This window comes from Juglans microcarpa x Juglans regia, chromosome 5D, assembly GCF_004785595.1.
Source record: "Juglans microcarpa x Juglans regia isolate MS1-56 chromosome 5D, Jm3101_v1.0, whole genome shotgun sequence".
Taxonomy (NCBI): Eukaryota; Viridiplantae; Streptophyta; class Magnoliopsida; order Fagales; family Juglandaceae; genus Juglans; species Juglans microcarpa x Juglans regia.
Window position 1 is genome coordinate 28,868,227 of NC_054602.1, and position 20,742 is coordinate 28,888,968.

Consider the following 20,742-nt stretch of genomic DNA (forward strand, 5'->3'; position numbering starts at 1 on the left):
GTCTAGGCCATTCTGATATGACCTTGATTTTCGCAAGGTCCATAGAAATCCCAACTTTCAACACTACATGCCCAAGAAAAATAATTTATTGTAGCCAAAACTCACATTTCTTCAATTTGGCATACAACTTCTTCTCTCTCAAAATTTGCAAGACAACTTACAAATGCTTCACATGTTCTTCTGGGCTTCTTCAATAAATGAGGATATCATCAATAAATATGATCACAAATTGATCAATGTATTCCCAGAATACGCTGTACATAAAGTCCATGAAAGCCACTAGAGCATTAGTCAATCTAAATGACATTACTAGAAATTCATAGTGCCCATACCTTGTTCTTCTTCAGAACATCCTTTACTTTGATCTTAAGTTAATGGTACCTTGAGCGAAGATTGATTTTGGAGAATACCTGAGCTCCTTGTAGTTGATCGAAAAAATATCAATCTATGGCAATAGATACTTGTTCTTAATAGTCACCCTATTTAGTTCTCGATAATCGATATAGAGCCGCAACAATCCATCATTCTTCTTTACAAAGAGAACTGGTGCACCCGAGGGTGATACACTTGGGCAAATAAAACCCTTCTCTAATACTTCTTGCCGCTGATCTTTAAGTTCCCGATATGGTGCTTTAGAGAAAGGCGTCGTTCCCAGAATGAGATCTATTGAAACCTCAATTTCTCTATCTGGAGGTAAGCTAGGAAAATCATCCGGAAAAACATCATTTGGTTGTGGCATCACCAAACTAGCCAGAAAACCCATACAACCCTTCTTTAACTTCGTTGTAGCCTTCATAGCAGAAATCATTTTCGGTGTAGGACACTTACGCTGCACTGAAACGAAATTCTGCTTCACCTGCAGGTCTAAAGACTACTTCTTTCTTAAAACACTCCACACAAGCATGATATCGGGACAACCAATCCATACCTAGTATCACATCAAATTCTCCCATGTCAAGCACCACTAAATCAGCAAGAAGATGTCAGCCATGTATCTCAATCACACAATTCTTAAGCACATTTAAGCAATTTACACATTCTCCAAGTAGTGTAGAAATAGACATCGTACACTTTAGGGGTTTGAGTGTTTTCTCAATCAAACAAGCATAAGTATAAATGAGTGCATAGCAACAGAATCAAATAGTACTAATGCACGATGCGAAAATAGGGAAAGGATACTTGTCACCACATCGTTGGATACATCAGCATTGTCCATTGTATGAGCAAAGACTCGAGCCAGAGCCAGCTTTTTCTGCCTAAGATTAGCCACTTGAGCAAAAGTAACAACTATCGTGGGACATTCTTGTGCGATGTGACCTGCTTTACCACACTTGAAGGTCTCCATTAAACATCTCCCGGAATGAATTTTTCCACAGTTCCGGCATGCGAGACAAAGTGCTGCCATGTTTTGCTGGGGAGGTCTATTTGTCTAATTTGGTCTCGGTGCATTACTATACATCGGCCTTTTACCTCGGCTCTGATCTGAAGATTGAAATTGCCTTTTCCTCTGGTTGAACTCCTTTGATCTGACCCGCAAATTCTCTTCAAGGATCACTTTTTTGTCTTTAAGGTCTGAGAAGTTTTTGATTTTAGGCTTGAGTAGAGAATCCATTATTCTCGGGTTTAGTCCCTGCTCAAGTTTTTCAACCTTCAGTGACTCAATGGGAATCAAGTACGAAGCAAACCTTGACAATTCTATGAATTTAGAGGCATACTGCCTCACTGTCACTGAGCCTTGCTTCAAATATGCAAACTCCCAGGCCTTAGTTTCTCGAACAGATAGGGGAAAGAATCGGTCGTTGAAGGCTTCTTTGAATCTTGTCCACGTAATTGGAGTTGCCTAACCTGCCTCTTGCTGAATAAGCCCATGGGTGGACTTCCACCATCCATTTGCCACATCAGATATGTTGTAAGTAGCGAATTCCACCTTCTGTTGTTCTGTGCATGAAAATCCATGGAAAATCTTCTCTAATCCTTCAATCTAGTTGTCAGCATCTACTTCATTACCCTTGCCATCAAACACTGGAGGGTGCTATCTACAAAATCGATCGAAAGCAATTTATTGTTGAGTTTGCCTCTATGCCTCAGTTTGACCACTTGTAAATGCCTCTATCAAGCGTGCAGCTACATTTATGAGGTCCCCCATGTCTCTTTAGGTCTCTTGTTGGTTGTCTACATTTTGGGTAGGGGTCACCACCAACATTTGTTTTGTTTATTATGATTTGGTGGTGCCATGCTAGAACGTGCATGACTGTGATGTTAAAAATAGGTTCATATAAAATCGAAATGCATAACTTACAATCGTTCTAGCAGAAATCATAATACATAATAGGAAAATACCATTTTGAACCTGCTGCAAAGCTTGACATACTCTAGAGAGAGAGAGACTTCAGCTTGTTTACCTCTAAAGTTTACATAACACACTAACCTTTTGCTCTGATACCAAACTTGTAACAACCCCTTCCTAAAATGGGAAGAGCAACTACATTTCGTCCTGCTCTTTCTTTCTTTTTTCTATACATAAATAATATACCAACGGTTTAGAAAAGGGAGCTAAATAAGCTAAATAACATACTAACAATTCATAAAAGGGACCTTTCCATTTTCTTTCATAACTCCAAAGTTCAAAATAACATGTTTCTCAGAGTATGAGACGGTCCCTTTAGTTACAAAATAAAAACTACAGCTACCATTCAGGTAGAAACATATACCAAGTTTTCAAAATATTTCATCCCAAAATACATAGCCCAACATTTTCACAAACAGCCAAAATAAACCCAAACTCCATGTAAAGACCCAACCCAAGGCTACCACTAGGCATTCGTCCCTCCTTTCTGAGTAGTGCCTTGCTCTGCAATCTCATCCTCATTATTATCTGGACGTTTAAAACATTAACACAAAAGTGAGTCTAATACTCAGTAAGCAGTATATCATCTAGTTATCATACATCGACTATTCTTTTCTTTTGAAAAGTCATAAAAGATTAAAACACGGAAAAAAAATAAACATTCTTAGTCAGTTTCACTTTCCTTGGCTGGTGCATGCTATTACGCCCTATGTGTTAGGATTAATGGTCTTTTGGACTTGATTCTGCCCATGGCCACGAGTTGGGAATCCTTTAGTCAGGATGGTGTCACTGGACGCACTACCAATGGAATTGATTCGGCATTGCAATCTGCCCCTTTCTTTGGTACCATCATTATTCCGTCATTGGCCATTACATGTTTTCAAACATAAAACCTTCATTTCCTCTTTCTTTTCTTTTCTTTTTTCTTTTTTTTTCCCATTCGTAGCATTTTCATCATGTTTCTTAGTCCAATGCAACATGTCTTTTCTTTCATAAGAATGCATTTCATGCTATACTTTATATAGAGGAAAAGTCACTAATTCTTAAGAAAACATGTGCATGATAAATCTCATGATTTAAACATTGAATGTGAATACTTTACATCATACATATACACACATTTATAATTAGTAGGATACTTAACATGGGCTATCAAGAATAATGCTTATACATCACATATATTTACCTTTTCACCACAAGAAGCATTTGAAGAAAAGAGAGCATTTAGTAGAAGAAAGTATCGTGTAAGAAGTATGGTCATAGCTTCTTACCTTCTGTGATGCTCCAGATTTTTGTTAAGATTCCATTCGTAATTCTTATGGATATTATTTATCTATTTATTTATTTATTTGGGTTATTGGCTAAGTGTTGGAAGAATTCTTTAGGCCACTTTCTATTGTTGTTGGATTGGATCTTGGAGTTCTAAGTTAAAAAGCCCACAAGAGAAAAATAGAAGAAAATGCCTATAAGAATTCGGCCCGTTAAGGACTTTGGCTTTGAAAGGCTCAAGTTTACCCTCTAGGCAAGAAGATGACGCCACTTGGCTTCAAGAATGAGTTTTTGGTCAATTTTTGGAAAATCACTTCTCATTTGAAACTTTGGGAAAATACAAGGATGACACTTGTCAAGCACGCATTGGATTTCTAGAAGAAAAAGTGGAAGAAGCAAGGGAGCATTCGGCTTTCTAGAAGAATTGGCCAAGTGTCATGCATGCAAATAAAAGGTGAAGAGTTTTGTCTTGGAAAATGGCAAAATCTTGGATAGGGAAGTGGAACCTAGGAAAGAAGCACTTAGGTTAGCACATTGGTGCCAATTGGCAAACATGCTTGAAAGTTTCTAGAATAAGCTAAAGAGATGGAGGTGGATGTAGCGTTCAGTACACACCTAGGGCACACACCCATTGCACCTACCCACATGCCACATGTCTCGCATGCACACCTCACATCTAGATACATTGAACCTGGATGTAAAAGTGGATGAGAAAAATGAGGGGACATGGTTTCGGGAAGCCCAATGGACTACACAAGCACCAACAAGATTTTTGTGAGTTCCAAGGAGTTGTGCATGCTACTCACCCTCCCAAACACCTCCACCTCATGCCACTTGTTCTTAGCAAAGAGTTCCAATAAGATTTTGCATAGGAAAGACAAATGTGAAATTTTCTAAAGGATTTACATTGAAACACTAAGAGACTTTCAAATCCCTAAGCCACACGCCCACTCAAGTTATTTTCTGACATTTTGCTATTTGTCATTCATGTACAAGTAGAGGAAAAGGTTCTAGAAGGGAGTGGAAGAGACAATGCATGAAAATTACTCTTCTACCCCGAGGGTTTTGGCCACCACATTGCCACATATCATGTTTTGAGTTCTTGAGAAGCATAAGGAAGTGGGAAAGCCACCTAGGGAACGTGTATAGGTAGAAAAAGCTTTTTGCTTAGGGAAGAGTAAGGGACATGTATGGGAAAAAAGAAAAGACACATGGGAAAAGAAAAAGACACATGGAAAAAAGAAAAGACTCATGGGAAAAGAAAGAGAGGCATGGGAAAAAGGAAAAGACACATGAAAAAAGGAAAATACACATGAAAAAAGGAAAAGACACATGAGAAAAGGAAGAGATGCATGCGGAAAGGGAAGGACGAGGTGCATGGGGAAAGGGAAGGATGCATGGGGAACATGCACCCATATCCTACATGCCTTTTGCCACTTGGAAAGTATGCACAAGTCTATAAGGTTCAAGCCTAGGGTTAGGATTTATCAAATGTCAATTTTGTCCTACAGATTCATTGAATCTGGACCATATGGGGGAGAATATCCAAGGAGCCTCTTAAGATTTCAAATTTTGACAAGATGCCACACCACATGTCACTCCTGCAGAGGATCTTTTAGATTTTCCAAGGAGAGACAAAAGAGGGCTTTGACACATGGCGCTCATGCATGGATAGTCTTAGATTTCCTATGAAAAGCAAGGATGAGAGATATTTCGAATTTCCAAGAAGCCATGACACTTGACAAGATTATTCTTTTCAAGAATATTTTTGTGTTCCCTATAGCCTAGCAAAAGACGCCACTTGTCCTACATATATCAGAAAAGGCGTCACTTGTCCTACATGCATTAGAAAAGGCACCACTTGCCCTTCATGCAATGGGTCACTAGCAACAAATGGTATTTTGTTGGAGAACTCTATATAAAGGAAGAGGAGTCACATGCCCAATGGGCTTTTCTCTTTTGTCATTCTCGGATTTTACATGCTCTCATTTTCTCCACACTTTCTTACAAGACCACTTAAAGATTTCCTTCACTTTCTCACACTTTCCTTCATACCAAACAAGGGAGGTTCACTTCAAGAGTAGGATTTCGGTATTTACAACGAGGAACCATGGTAAGAACTCAATTTCCTGCTGTTTTTACACACAAATATCACATATTCAACTCAAGATGAGATTTGAACCTCAAGGAAGTTCGAATATGGTGAAACATACACAATTTCCACACTTGTTCATGGGAAACGAATTAGGATTTTCTACAAGTGTAGAAAACTGAGAGTTTGAAGGAATAAATCCTCTACACATTGGCTATACTCATGTATTTTCATACTTATTCGAGACTAGTTGAAGATACAAGGAAGTTGAAGGGTTTCTTGATTCAAAATCCTAGAAGCCGATTGGTTTGGGACTTCTTAAGCCTTAGTGATAACCCTAGAAACCCTCACACACTCAAGAATACGGATTAGTGTTTTGGAACCCTTATTCTAACAAGTTAAATTTCGATTTAGAGCTTGTTATTTTTTCATTTTGTGGATTTTTGTAAATATATACTCAACTTACTCTTGGTTAATATTTGCACATGATTGTGTAAATCATTCCATGGTTTTTTATTGTTTTGTTTGTTCTCTCTTAGTTGTTTGTTTGAATATGTTAATATGATCTTGCATAAGTCTAAAAAAGGAATTATATGTTTCGGATTTGTAATGATATTGCCATGAAATATGTCTATGAGTTTTGGTTTTCACTTGATTGAGGTTGATGGTATATGCAACATGATGTTTTGGTTTGAACATGCTTTGGAAGTTTCGGACTTAGCCAAAAATCTATGATTTTATGTCTTAGTTTACTATGTTTTGATTTCTATGATATATGTTTAAGGAATGGAACATGTTTGTGAGATGAATCTTCATGTTTTTGTGGCTATGAGTTTCGGCCTAAGCAAGTTCTTATGGTTATATGTATGTGTTATGATATCTCATATGGTTTATGTTATTATGCTATGAAATGAACATGTTATGCTTAGTTATTTCATGCACGGCATTTCACATGACATATGTCAAGTATGAGTAAGCATGTTTAAGTCTTATGTCACATGTATTTAAGTTCGACCCCAAGTGCTAGGGTTGGGGAATGTCCTAGTGGAACTCCTCTGTCCACTCTGGAGTGCTTAAGAATGGAGTGGTAACCCCTGGGTCGACGAAGAACAGTCGACGAGTCTCAAATAGATTCTTTTTAAAGGATGTCGGAGTGAGTAAGCACCTAACGCTAGTGGGTGCATAAGGCATGTAACCCGACGAAATAAGGTCGAGTTAATATGATTCTCTGTTTATGACGTATTCATCACATTGTACGGACCGTTGATGATGTAGTAACTAGAAGGAACACACGGTACAAGAAGGAGGAGAGTCATTTTGTGTCTACCATATGAAAAAGAACAAGAGCTCATAAAATAAGGATTACTTAATGAAGATCTCGTAATAAGATAAGGATAATTTGATAAAAATCTCGTAATATGATAAAGATCACTCGATGCAAATCTTATGATATCTTCTAATAAGACAAGTTCTGAATAAGTTCACATGAATAAGAAAGTTCAGAAGCTTTTTCGAAAAGCTAAAGTCTCTGTTACAAGTCTTTTGAAAATGGTTAACTGCATAAGTCAAGTTCTGGTCAAGTACATAAGTCAATTACATGTCCATGCACGCATTTCATGATATACCTCTTGTATGCTTGTGTTAACTACTGTATGTTGCGTGTTTACTTGCTGAGATTTCTCAAAATCTCACCGTGGTAGTTTCCACTACCATTCCCAACCCGGAATGGTAGAACCTTTAGCAAGACCAGGACTAGCGAGTGAGGATATTGATGAAGGCAAAGGATGAGCTTAACCTAGAGGAGAGAACAAATCTAGTCATGACCTACTTGGAGATATCCTAGATTAGAAAGGTGTTTTAATGATTTTCTTGTTAAGGTCTTTTTAGACAATACTTGTTATATCAAAGTATAAACAAGGAATTTGATACTCCATAGCTAAGAAATGTGGTTTAAAGATATGAATTAAAAAGTTGGGATATTAGTTTATTCTAGTACAAAGTTTAAATGACTTATTCCGCTGCGATTTATTTTATACTGCTAGTAAACATAGGTGCATTGCATCTTATCTGTAAATTACAAGAGGTATGTAGCCTTGTGTTGCATGTCCCGGCGTTTCAGTCACCGTCCAATCCCAAGCGAGGGCTGGGGGTGCCACACCTTCAAACTCAACCCTTGGTTCCTTTTGCACCTAAATAAATCCTATTCAATGAAATGGAATGAGCACATCAATATCCACTTCACACCAAGTTTTACTAACCAACTCTTAGCTAGTTGCTTACTTTAAATCCAAAGCAGAAATAAAGTACTTACCTTAACTCTCTCTTCACTTAGAGAAAGTCAACTAGAAAACACAACCCCAGCCCTTCTAACTTCCTTCCATACTTAGCACTAAATCAAAACATTCAACTCTTCATTTCAAGCATTCTAAATAAATTCACAACCATGACTAATAGCATGCTTGCTGTCCAATAAGGGCTATTCAATTTTCTACATGAAGGATGGATGAAAGTCATGGATTAAGAATGTCTAAATGATAGAAATTTACATGGAAATGGAAGGGAACAAGGAAGTATAAAAAATCTGGAAATTGTCACTAAAAGGGGCATTAGACAGCTTTTTGTTAACTTGTTGGAACCAAAATAGCTGAAGAATCAAGGCTTGCTAGATGGCTGATTTTTAGTCCCTCATCTTCAGTATTTTATCATACAATCAATTAACTTTGGTTGAGTGAAGGATGCAATGAAAAATGGGGATGAAAATGGGCTGGTTCGAGCCTCAAAATAGAGTCTACAGAAAAGATTTCTGCACTACCATGGACAGCTAGCAGCTTTAATGCATTCTTGCTTTTAAACTCTCTTCACTTAAACACAATCCCAACTACATAAACAAAGGATACTAGTATTGAAGAAAACTCGAAAAGAAACATCTTTTTTTTTTCTTTTTTTGTTGTTGTTGTTGTTGTTGTTGTTGTTGTTGTAAACAAATATGAAACAAGAAGGATAGTTCTTGATAAACCAGAAAATTCTAAGATAAAAACTTACTAGTTTGAATGAAATCCTTGGTGGTTCATTTAGGTTATTAGCTTGAGGAAAAAATGTTAAAAATACCTACCAATCTCCACTGGTTTAACACATAAAAATGAAAGCTTAAACATAGTTAAAAACATGATTCAAACTCAAGAGAAGCAAGGTAAAGCCATAGCAGAATTTTTTTACAAAAACTAAAGAACCGATATGAAAACAGAGCAGAAAAGTCATCTCACATTCTCAACTCTGGGTTTCACGATTTTGACTATTTCTACCCTTCCTCCACTTAGTTACACACCCAACTAAATAAGAGTAAGAGGCAATATATGAGAAAAATCGAACTTGAAGGGATATTTTTCCTACCTACTAAATCAAGGGAAGGAGATGCACGGGTGGGGAGGGGCTTTCTGATTTGGAATGGATGGCTGTGATGCAAAAATTGAAGGGATATTTTTCCTACCTACCAAATCAATGGATGGGATTAAAAAGGGTTAACTTACTAATATACAAAATAATAAGACTTAAGAGTAAATTGGTAACACCCAAAACACAAATATATCCCTCCTCTCTATTTCTTTTTTCTAAGCCTCATTTAAATATGGAAAATATACACATTTTAAAATCATAGTAATGAAGATCCTTATATTAAAACACATAGAAAAGAATTTGATTTAAGTAAATTAATAACATAAGATTTTGGACTCAGGTATTACACCAATCTCCAATCTTGACTAGTTCTCTTCATGTATTGCAAGCCTTATAGAACAATTCTTGCATTGTTCTTTTAAATGATTTTTTAGTTGGAAAGTATCATGTCATTTATAGTGACAACCATAAATAGCACCACAATGATTACATTTTGCTTGTCGATCATTGAGGTCACCACCCTCTAATTTAGTAAAATGTTCCCACAGGATGGAAATGAATTTTTTCTTTATTGGACCTATGGGTGTAACCGTGTACGGATAAGAATAGGTGTAAGGGAGGTAACAGTAGTGCTAGTTTTTGGACTTGGGTTAGTATTAAGATCTCCTACACTAGCCCATTCACCACCAATAATGAATCTGACAAATAATCAAACACCTGAAATGTGCAAAGTATCAAAGATTTTAGGTTTTTAAAATCACACACAAATTAAAATCATATAAAAATCATACAATTTAGTTTGGGTTTCAGTTTTGAAACCTCAAAATAAATTAAGTTAAGGTTTCAAACTGAACCCTGACTTAATTTAGGGTTACTTTGGTGGACCCATGGCTGTAAGGGTTAGGGTAGGTGTAGGGGTGGCACTAGTGCTAGTGTTTGGACTTTGAATAGTATAATGCATGGTCACATGCATTGGCACAATCACCACTGTCTATGGATTTCACAAACAACCAAATACCTGATATGATGCGAAGTATAAAAAATTTTAAATTTTTAAAATCACACAAAAGTTAAAATCATACGAGAATCACACAATCTAGTTTGGAGTTTCAAATTGAATCCTGGCCTAGTTTGGATACCAAGATACTTTCATTTTATCTAATCTCATCTCAATATCCAAATACCACAGACATAAAATATTTTTCAATTTCAAATTTTTAACATTTTCATCTAATCATTCCCTAATTATTATAATTTTTCCATACTTCCAAATAAAACACAAAAAATAATTTAGATTTTTCAAATCCCAAGATAAAAATTATATTAAAAAATATATATTATAACAAGATTTTAACTTTATAATACTTTTATTCAACTTTTCTCTCCTTTCCCAAAACACCATAAAAATGTTAACTAAAACAATTTCACTACTATTCACATATCATCTCATCTCACTATCTAAACCAAGATTAAATTTGAAACTTCTAACCTAATTTAGAGCTTCAATCTGAAACTCCTAACCAAGATTAGGATTTTGGATTGAAACTCTAAACTAATTTAAGTGTTCAATCCGAAATCCTAAATTAGGTTAGGAGTTTGAATTGAACCCCTAGACTATTTAGGGCCTCAAATTCGACACCCTAAAATCATCTAGGGGTTCAATACAAACTCCTAAACTAATTTGGAGTTTCAGATTAAGCTCTAAATCATCTTCAAAAATCAACTCAAAATCGGACTTATAGGACACAATCCAACTCCACAACATCCAAAACACAACCCCATTCTCCATTGAACATATATAAAAATCCAAAGTTTCAAATTTAGCACTTCGAGTTACTTACAAGATGAGATGAAGAGGAAAATCAACTCGGCGACGGCTATAGAGAGGAGAGGAGAATCGAGATTGAGAGAGAGAGAGAGAGAGAGAGAGAGAGAGAGACGGAGACAGAGACAGAGATGTAGGGAGCTATGTAATTTACACTAAAACGAAATGACGTCATTTTATTCTAAGTTTTCTAAATATATAAAAGAAATATTTATAAATATATACATTTATAAACCCAAGCTGGGGTAGTGCCCCACCCAGCATCCTCCCTAGGGGTGGAGAATTATGTTAACGGGTCATGTTTGTCTCATGTCAAGTCGTGTATATTATACGATATGGGTCAACCTGAACACGACCCATTAAGCTTAACGGGTCAGATTTCCAAACTCTAACACAACCTATTAAAATAACGAGTTGGCACAACACAACCAGAGAGAGTTAGGAAATATGAAATAGAGTTAGAGTATTTTTGTTTTTAGCCTAAAAATAATATAATTTTAATTTTGAGTAAAAAATTTAATGGGTCTAAACGGGTTGCTAACAGGTTAAACGGGTTGACTCGTTAATTAATCGTGTCTTAACGGGTCAACTCTATTTAACCTGAACCCGTTAACATCAAACTCAAACTAGCTAATTTCGTATCTCGTTCGTGTTAGGTTAACGGGTTGTATCACATATTTCCACCTCTAATCCTCCCCTCATGTTTTTTACTAGGTGGTCGTCCGCTCGTCCACCTGCCTAATGTGGGCAAGCTACCCCGCCTGCCCCAGGCAAGGCTTGGGCAGGTCAGGTGCATTTACTCGATCACAGCCCTAACATCCGATGCCAATAAAAAAATTTATATAATCTCTGTTCATTTTCTCTTAAACTACTCGATGTACATTTGAGAGAGATCTTGTTGAGGACCTGAGCACTCCTAAGATTAGTTGGGATTTTATCCCAAATAGCCGGTGCAAAAAAAAATATATAATTTAGATATCACCAATGCCAATTGGTTTCAAGTCAATTGATTGCATTATAAGCTTTAAAAAAGCATGGCGTCTTGAGGGTGAAAATCAATCTGTATGTTAAAGACGTGCATAATATTGTGTTAGTACATATTGATTCCCTCATATTTTGTTAGACGTGCTAAGGCATGCTCTATTATTCTTTCTTAACCACTTCCTAACGTGACCAAATTTCAAATGGAATTGTACGTTAAAATTGATGCATTGCCTTGAATTTTCTAGGGTTAACCATTGTATATTCTTTGTATCAAGAATGTACATTGAACTTCACTGTCTAGGAAGATGTCAAAAAGATCATTTTCAAGATGTGTTAATTCTATTCTCGCGACTATTCTGATTTAGACACTGAAACGAAATTTTGGTCTAAATGGCTAAAGCAAACCGAACAAGAGAAACATGCATGCTTACATTTAAAATGAGGGATAAAATAGTAAATCTAACTACATGATCATGATTATGAAGTGCTCCAAAAAAGAAAACCTTCCATTTAAACTTGTCTTCTACCTACTGTTCTTCCATCCTTCCAAAACCATCTAACATCCTGATCTGATTTTGAACAGTTAGGTACTGTAACATTTCACGTCAGTCCAACATGGATATTGCTCAAGTTGTCAACCATAAATGTACGACGTCGAAACTTGAAACACAACATTTTAAATTCATATATTTCAAATGAAATTATTTTGACCCATAAATAAAATCCAAAAACAAGTGAATTTCCCACAACTCGCCCGAAGTCATGCAAGTCAAGACAGCTTATGATTCCTAGCTAGCGAGGAAAGCACGGACGAGGTCGTAAATCATGATTCATGCATGCTCTGCCATTCGCAGTTTCAGAGTCAGTACACTCATAAAAGAAACCTAATGCACCTTTAATTACATGCATGTAGACGGCCACAAATATAACAGAGTAAAGTAGAAGGTAGGTTAGCCCCTTGATATGATGTCTGCATCCAACGAAGATCATTAAAGAAGGGGAAAAAAAAAACACGAGGTAATAATCTATCTGGGAAATCTAAATTAACATAGTTCGCAATGAAAATTGTGTACCACGTAAAGGATGTGTATATGTATTTATGTTTGGTCAAGTGTACTGTAAATCGTTATAATAAAAAGAACTCGACCACCTTGATTTTAAATGAATCTTCTAATCCATTTATCTTCATAACGTCATGTATAGATGGAGTACACAGACACTGTTTAATTAGATGATAGGTTAAGGATCCCTTCACTTCTATTTATAATAGAAAAATAATAGTTTATGTTAATACCGTATTTCGTACGTCTAGAAAAGATTCTAGCAACTCGGACCGTTATCTTCACCTACAAACACAAAGAAGAAGGTGGGATCGTAGTGGTTTGGGAAACTTCTGATACTTAAGTCAGTTTTTTGTGAACAGAGTAATAGATAACTAAGTTCCTTGAACCTTCCCGAGCTCACCTTTGTCCTTATGTTTGTAAGAGAAGATAGTTGTCTAAGTTGCTAGAACATTATCTAGACATACGAAACACGTCGTTAACAGTTTAATACAAAAAGATATCACAAAAATAAATTCACTAACCATCTTTTATTATCAATATCACCTATATCTTTATATTAAATAAGTATGTTATAATAAGATATGAGCCATATTAGTCTCTTAATATGAGATATATATATATATATATATATATATATATTTCTTGTAAATCGTGCGTGATGCCTTACCCAATCATACATATATTATTGATATGGTAAAACTTAATTTATATTTTAATTTTTTTTTATGAATCGTCCTATTAATCGTGTAGGTGTCATGACACATAATGCATGTGACCCCCTCACACGCCAAAAAGATCTAATACAATGACTCGTGATGAGGGAGCCCAAGGGTTTGTGGACCACTAGTTGTCTGACACTGCAAAGTACTGTTGGTGCTGCTTAATTCATTTTGTATGCATAATTTGGATCCAGCATGAGAAGAAGATAGACCAAAAGTTACAAGGGAGCTGAGAGAGGCTGCTCAAATGTCAACGTTAAGCTAGCTGGAGTGAATCGTCTTGCTGTAGAGGAATAATATCCTGTAAATATCATATATATTTGCATCATGCTGCGAGCCCGCGGCCAGCGTTTGTAGCTGGAGTACTAACCGTTAATTACAAATTTTTTATTCTTATTTTTTAATATTTTTTTAAAATTTTTAAAAATATATAATTTTATAAATAGTCATTTTTTTAATTATTAAATAAAAAATTAAATTACAAAAAATTAAAATATATAAACAATAATATTAAGCAGTAAATTTAAGGCGCTCCAGTAATATTTTTCATTATATTTTGACAGTGTACGGTACTACCAGTAGTACTACGTGTGGAAAGTTGGGGACTTTCGAAACAACTTATTAACAACAAAGGTACTGCGCATGCTTTTACTGCATGTGAATTACTTTTCTTGTTTCTTTCTTTGGCCTTTACCATGCAGTAAGATCAACTTGTTCGGGATTCGTTTTGTGAATTTAGCATGTTTTTAAGGTGAGAAGTGCTAGTTTTCCACAGAGATTTTATAAAAGTGATCAACGTATGATATCAAGCTGCATGTTCAGTTTAAATTAATTCATCTTTATAAGAGTTTTGTGTAGACTAAATATTTCTCTCTTTTAGGATCACAAATTATAACCTAATTATGTTAGCCGATCTCTTAGAATTTAATGAAGGAGAATTTTACCATAAATAGAAAATTTCAATTAAAAAACAAAAGAAATAGCATGAAAAACTAAGTCCTATACATGAAAGGGAAATTCTCGGGAGAAGCTACTATTTGGCAGCAGCCATTACACACCCTAGCAAAATTATCAATTTCTCCCTACAACAAAACTCACGCGTGTCTCAAATTCTACCCATTTGAATATTCCCAGCAGACCTCTCTCCCATCCCTCGCATTCCTTCCATCTGCACTCTCCCCCCACCCACCAACTCATCTCGCGTATCCTCTCCCCCACCCCCATCCCCGCGTCTGGACCGTCCTCTCCCCTTACCTTTGTGTCGCCCATTCTCTCCCCCAACCCTCCCTCTGCCCAGCACCTCCTTGTCGTCGAATCTCCCTCTACCCAGCACTTCTGGAAATAAATGAGACTACTTTTTCCTCTATACTAAGTGTGTGCACGCGTTCGAGTTTGGTGTACGAGGGAAAAGAGCTTCATTTTTTGGTTTTGAAATCTAGGTCTGAAAGATTTGAGTTTGTGGGTAGCTCATTGTTGTACTTCTACGCGAGCTCTACTGAGATTGAAGGAACTAAGAGGGTGTTTGACGAGTTTTGTGATGAAAATGACTTGCTGTGGAGTTTGATGCTTGTAGGGTATGTGCAATGTAACTTAATGAGTGAAGCTATGGAAGTTTTTAAAAATATGCCATCCTGAGATGTTGTGGCATGGACTACATTGATTTCCGGATTTGTGAGGAGTGAGGATGGATGTGAAAGGGCTTTGCAGTTGTTTAGGAGGATGAGAAGGAGTTGTGAGGTAATGCCAAATGAGTTTACTTTAGATTGCGTTTTAAGGGCTTGTGGGAGATTGGGTAGCCTAAGCGAAAGGAGGACTGTCCACAAACTTTTGCTATAATATGGATTTGAGTTTGATCACTCAATTGGTGGTGCATTGATTGAATTGTATTGTGATTGCAAGGCTGTTGAGGATGCCAAGATGGTGTATGATAGAATGGGAAATCCTTGTTTAAATGCTTCCAATTGGGGGACTTATATTGATGGTAGGATTAAAGATGTTGAACTGATTTTTAATGGACTGCTCGAAATGAATCCAATCTCATGTAATTTGATGATTAAAGGGTATGCAATGAGCGGTCAAGTCAAGGAATCAGAGAGGATTTTTAATAGAATGACCCAAAAAACTATAATTTCTTTGAATATGATTTCTGTGTATTCCAGGAAGGGTGAACTTGATAAAGTTTTGAGGCTATTTGAAGAAACCAAAGGGGAAAGAAATCCAATGACATGGAATTCAATGATGTCGGGTTATATTCAAAATCATCACCATGAAGAGGCTTTCAAACTATATGTGACCATGCACAAATTATCAATAAACTCTACTAGATCGACATTCTCTACTCTATTACATATTACATGTTTGTACATGCCTTGGATCTCTTCAACTAGGACAATTACTTCATGCCCACTTGATCAAAACACCATTTATATCAAATGCTTATGTTGGAACATCTCTTATAGATATGTACTCCAGATGTGGGAGCATCCCCGATGCTCAAAAATCATTTAGTGGCATCTCTTCACCCAATGTGGCAGCTTAGACAACTCTTATTAATGGGTTTGCACATCATGGAATTGGCTGCAAAGCAATTTTACTATTTTAGAATACGTTAAAGCAAGGAGTTGTTCCTAATGGACACAAAGCCGTCTATACACATAAACTTGAACACAATCAACAACGATTATATACACAAAAATCCCTCCACAACTGAACCCAAAACCATTTACATTGCCATCAAATAATCATCCTTAGATTAAGTCATCTAGTAAAATATTGAGTCATAATATTCATTCCAATTGGATACAATATTACAAAGCAGCTTATTACGACCTAAGTAGTCTCATAATATTCATTCCAGAATCCAATATTCCAAAATCTAGGATTCTAATCTAAGTAGTCTCATTTTCTTGTTTCCTCCAGTGTGCATACTTTTAGCACCAATCTAGCTTTTCCTGCACTGTACAACACATCAAAACCACCTGAAAATATCACAAGACAATGTAAGTAATCACAAATCATCCCATCTTTAATATTACTGTAGTGTATTTTGAGGAAGCTAAACTAAATGTAATAGAAGGAAGATTATGATTCTTCTTAGAATTGGACATAGTTTTAATAAAATATTTTATTTCTGATATATTTTTTAAGTTAATTTTGTATATTTGAAGTTTGAATAGTAGCTAGTACAACTCAGAGACAAGGAAAGGTCCCAATACACAAAAGTTCAAACCCTTTTTTCTTATTTCTTTTTACCTAAATAGCTAAATCTTGTTCAAGAATTGGAGCTGGAATTCAATACCTCAAATGACAAGACATGGGTGTCAAAAGATTAACTTAGATTATTTGATAAATGATCACACTATTAATAAAGAAGAGGTAAACTACATATTGCTCCCCAAAATTATTACCTCATTTTCAAATTTAACTAGCTGTTACCAACACCCTAAGTTCAAATTCCAGCCTCAATTTGTACAATATGTCCAAATCAAGTATTAATCTGTAAGTAGTTAGAAGCACATCATCATCGCACCAGCTTATGGGAGGTTGTGAACTGTCTATAATACTAAGAAACTAAGATAAGGAAAGTACTCCATTTCCCCCACTTCATACATTGATTCAATCCCATGTTTTCCTCAAAATCCCACTTCATAGTTTCGTTTGGCTGCTTAAAAATGAAATCGTATGGAGCTAATATAACTATTTAAAGTCAGTAGACCAGACCTATTACGCTATCTTAGTTTGTTTCAAACGATAATTTAGTATTTCCTTTAAAACAACACAATGAATACATACCATTCCCAATCTTCTTATATATTTTCTCCTAAATTTTATCGAGAATCGGACGGAGATAAATTAGCTAGTAATCTTTGAAACAGCATAGCACTTTCCAAAACCCTACTATCAGAGATAGAAAGAGAGCGAGAGAGAGAGAGGCGTCGGATCTACCAATCCCCAACGAAAAAAAACCCTGTGAGAGATGGGAAGAAAGATTTGTACCTCTTCGAGGATGTTAGTTTTTGGAAATGGACACTGGATAGAAGTCGTAATGGGAACAGTGAGTCTTTCCTGGCTCGGCCTTGCGAGAGTGAGCGAAGTCCACCAAATGTCCCTTTGCTGGAAATTTTAATCCATCATATTTTAAGTAGGAAAATATTGAGTGGGATTTACTATAATTTTCAAGGTGAGAGAAAGAGAAAGAGAAGAGAGCAGTTAAGGAAAATGAGAGTACAATATTTACCTAGCAAACAATTTGGTGAAACAGAGCACTTGGTCCTGTCGCTGGTTTGGTCCGTTCAATCAACTCGCGGGGAGCGGTGGCGCTGGGCAGACGTACAAGCGTCGTGTGTTGGCCCTGAACAGAGAGATGCCGTCGCGAGGTGGCGCTGGCAAGAGGAAGCCCACGGATGCGGGTTCATGGCGAGGAAGGAGGGTTCGCAAGATTGAAATCTTTTTGCTCCGTTCAACGGGCTCGCAGGATAGTGGTGGCGCTGGGTATACGGAGAGCTCCGCTCGGTGGCACTGACGAGAGAGACGACGTCGCCGGGAGGTGCTGGGTTGTGGAAGCAGACGCGGGTTGCGATGGAGCAGAGCTTTCGCGAGATGAATTCGAATGAGATGAAAACGCATATACACGTTTTCAAATTGAATCAAAACTTGCATTTTGATTTAAAAAAAAATACCACAACCATCCACGTAGTGTGTGCATTGTGTGTACCACTACAGTGGATGCCATACAGAAGGACTATACGAAAAAATAACAACAACAACAACAAAAAAAATAGAAATAGGATTGGTTATCAATCATCTATAGTACATTGTTTGGCTTAAAAGCACCTCGCGCGTAGTACTGCATGCAGTACTTGAGCCCATCACATGAAAAAAATGCAAGATTAGAAACATATTTTTTATTTCATATTTTCTTTTTAAAGGAAACTGTCATCAATATATTCAATAGAAGTTTATATTCACGACTAGATACATTTTGAGATGTCCTCGTATCAACATAATATGATCATAAACTAAAATAATGCATTTAGAGCTCCACCAGTACACTGTTTCCTTTTGTGACTGATCTGATCTTCACTATTGATGTTACTTTCTACAAACAAATGTTTAAGAGACAACATTCTTTGCCTAAATAGAGACTCAACCCCACCCTTCATAGAATAATAGGACTCAACCTATACAGAGAAACATCTGAGAGATGAACTCTTTTTTATTTTAATTAACAATAAGGAAACCAAAAAGAAAAGCAATAAAATAGATGTGAAAGATGATGGATTACAATTTAGACCAACTCCAGTAGATTTCAGAATTTATGACGACCTGTGAATGCAACACACTTATCTTTTTTCAGCTACAAATGTAGATCTGAAAGGTCTGGTAGTAGCAAGTCTGGTGATCTAATGCTTGCTTCAAGAAGAGGTGTCGAAATGGGTGGTGCGTGAGGACCACACGCAGATGTGGGTGGCGCGTGAGAACAATGCGTGGTAGTTTTCGCAAAACCACCACTTTCCTCTGAACGATTTTCGACCTATGAATCTGCTTGTGCCACGCATGTCTCTTAGGAGTTGTCGAAAAGCTATAAATATGTCTTTTTTAGCTTTAAAAAAAGTAAAATAAAATTAAGAAAAAAAAATCTTAATAAACAAAGTTGGTGATGGAGGAAGGAGGGAAGGAGATGGAAGAAGAGGAAGAGGAGGAAGTCTAAGCCTCCTCTCCCTCCCCCTCTGAGATAAATCAAATCTAAAGCTCTTATTTTTTATGTGTGTGAGAGAGAGAGAGAGGAGGTGCGGAAAGGAGGCGCTAGGATTTAGTTCCAAACTCATTTATTGATTTCATATGAATCTTATTCAAAAGTAAAGAAATAATTATCAGATCATCTTACTTCTGAGTTAACAAGGTGTTCATTATCCTATAATTTTTTATTTCAAATATTTTCTATAATTATGAGCTAGGGCAGATATTTAATACAATATTTATTAAAATTTATGTATCGTAATTGTAAAAAGTATTTGAATTAGAAAATATCAATTATTGTCTCGTGAATATTAGTAGGTGAAAACATTTATGACGCATAAATTTAGAATTTAAAAAGGTACTGACATGAGTTGAAACGGACGGGTCGACGTCTCTTTCAAGTTTCAGCCATTGATGTTTTGATACGTTGAAATACTGCTTTGCTTTTTTAATGTGCAAATCAAGTTGCATTACCCAATTATTGCGCATTCATCCAATCTAATCAATTTGTACGTCGATGCGTACCCAATAATTTAGAGTTACTTTATTTTTTGAGATGAGATAAAATTAAAATTAAAAAATTAAATAAAATATTATTAGAATATATTTTTTAATATTATTTTTATTTTAAAATTTAAAAAAAATTGAATTATTTATTTTATTTTATATTAAAAGTTAAGAAAGTTGTAATGATTAAATGAGATGAGATGAAATGAATTGTTTTCTGAAAGTAAACGAGGCCTTAGAGTCAATATTCTTAAGGATTGATAAGTTTTCCGTATCTATCTGAACTGCTTCTCGGCCAATGTTTTACACGGCAATACTCACGTTACTAGAAAAACAACAAGCGTGGCAGAGTTTAGGGATGAAAAAGCGTGGCAGAGTTCAAGGATGAAGAAGCGAAGCATTTTAGAAGTTATGAAATTTTTTTATTTCTATTTTCATTTTTTGAGTTGGAGGAGGGATTTCAAGCTTCAAACCTCCGTTTTAGAAGTTAAGGATTTTATCAAGACGACATGCCAGAAGTTATGAAAATTCTTATTTGCAAGCCAAGAACACACTTTTTTACATTTATAACTTGATAAGATTTAATTTAAAAAAAAAATATAAACTTTTTACTTTTATAAATAAGATAATGTCACATCAACAATGTGAAGGGTGTGCCATTATAAGATTTAATTTATAGGAAAGATTTAGACCTTGTTTGATTATACAAATAAAATGAGATAAAAGATTGAAAAATATGTTAATAGTAGTGAGATAGTTTGTAAATAGTAATGAAATAGTTTAAGTTAAGATATTTTATAGAG

The 20,742-nt window shown here is 35.9% G+C and overlaps 1 pseudogene; it reads left to right on the forward strand.

The window, feature by feature from the left end:
• The first annotated feature begins 14,698 nt into the window (after positions 1 to 14,698).
• On the forward strand, positions 14,699 to 16,557 carry LOC121265870 (annotated as a pseudogene).
• Positions 16,558 to 20,742: the final 4,185 nt, after the last annotated feature.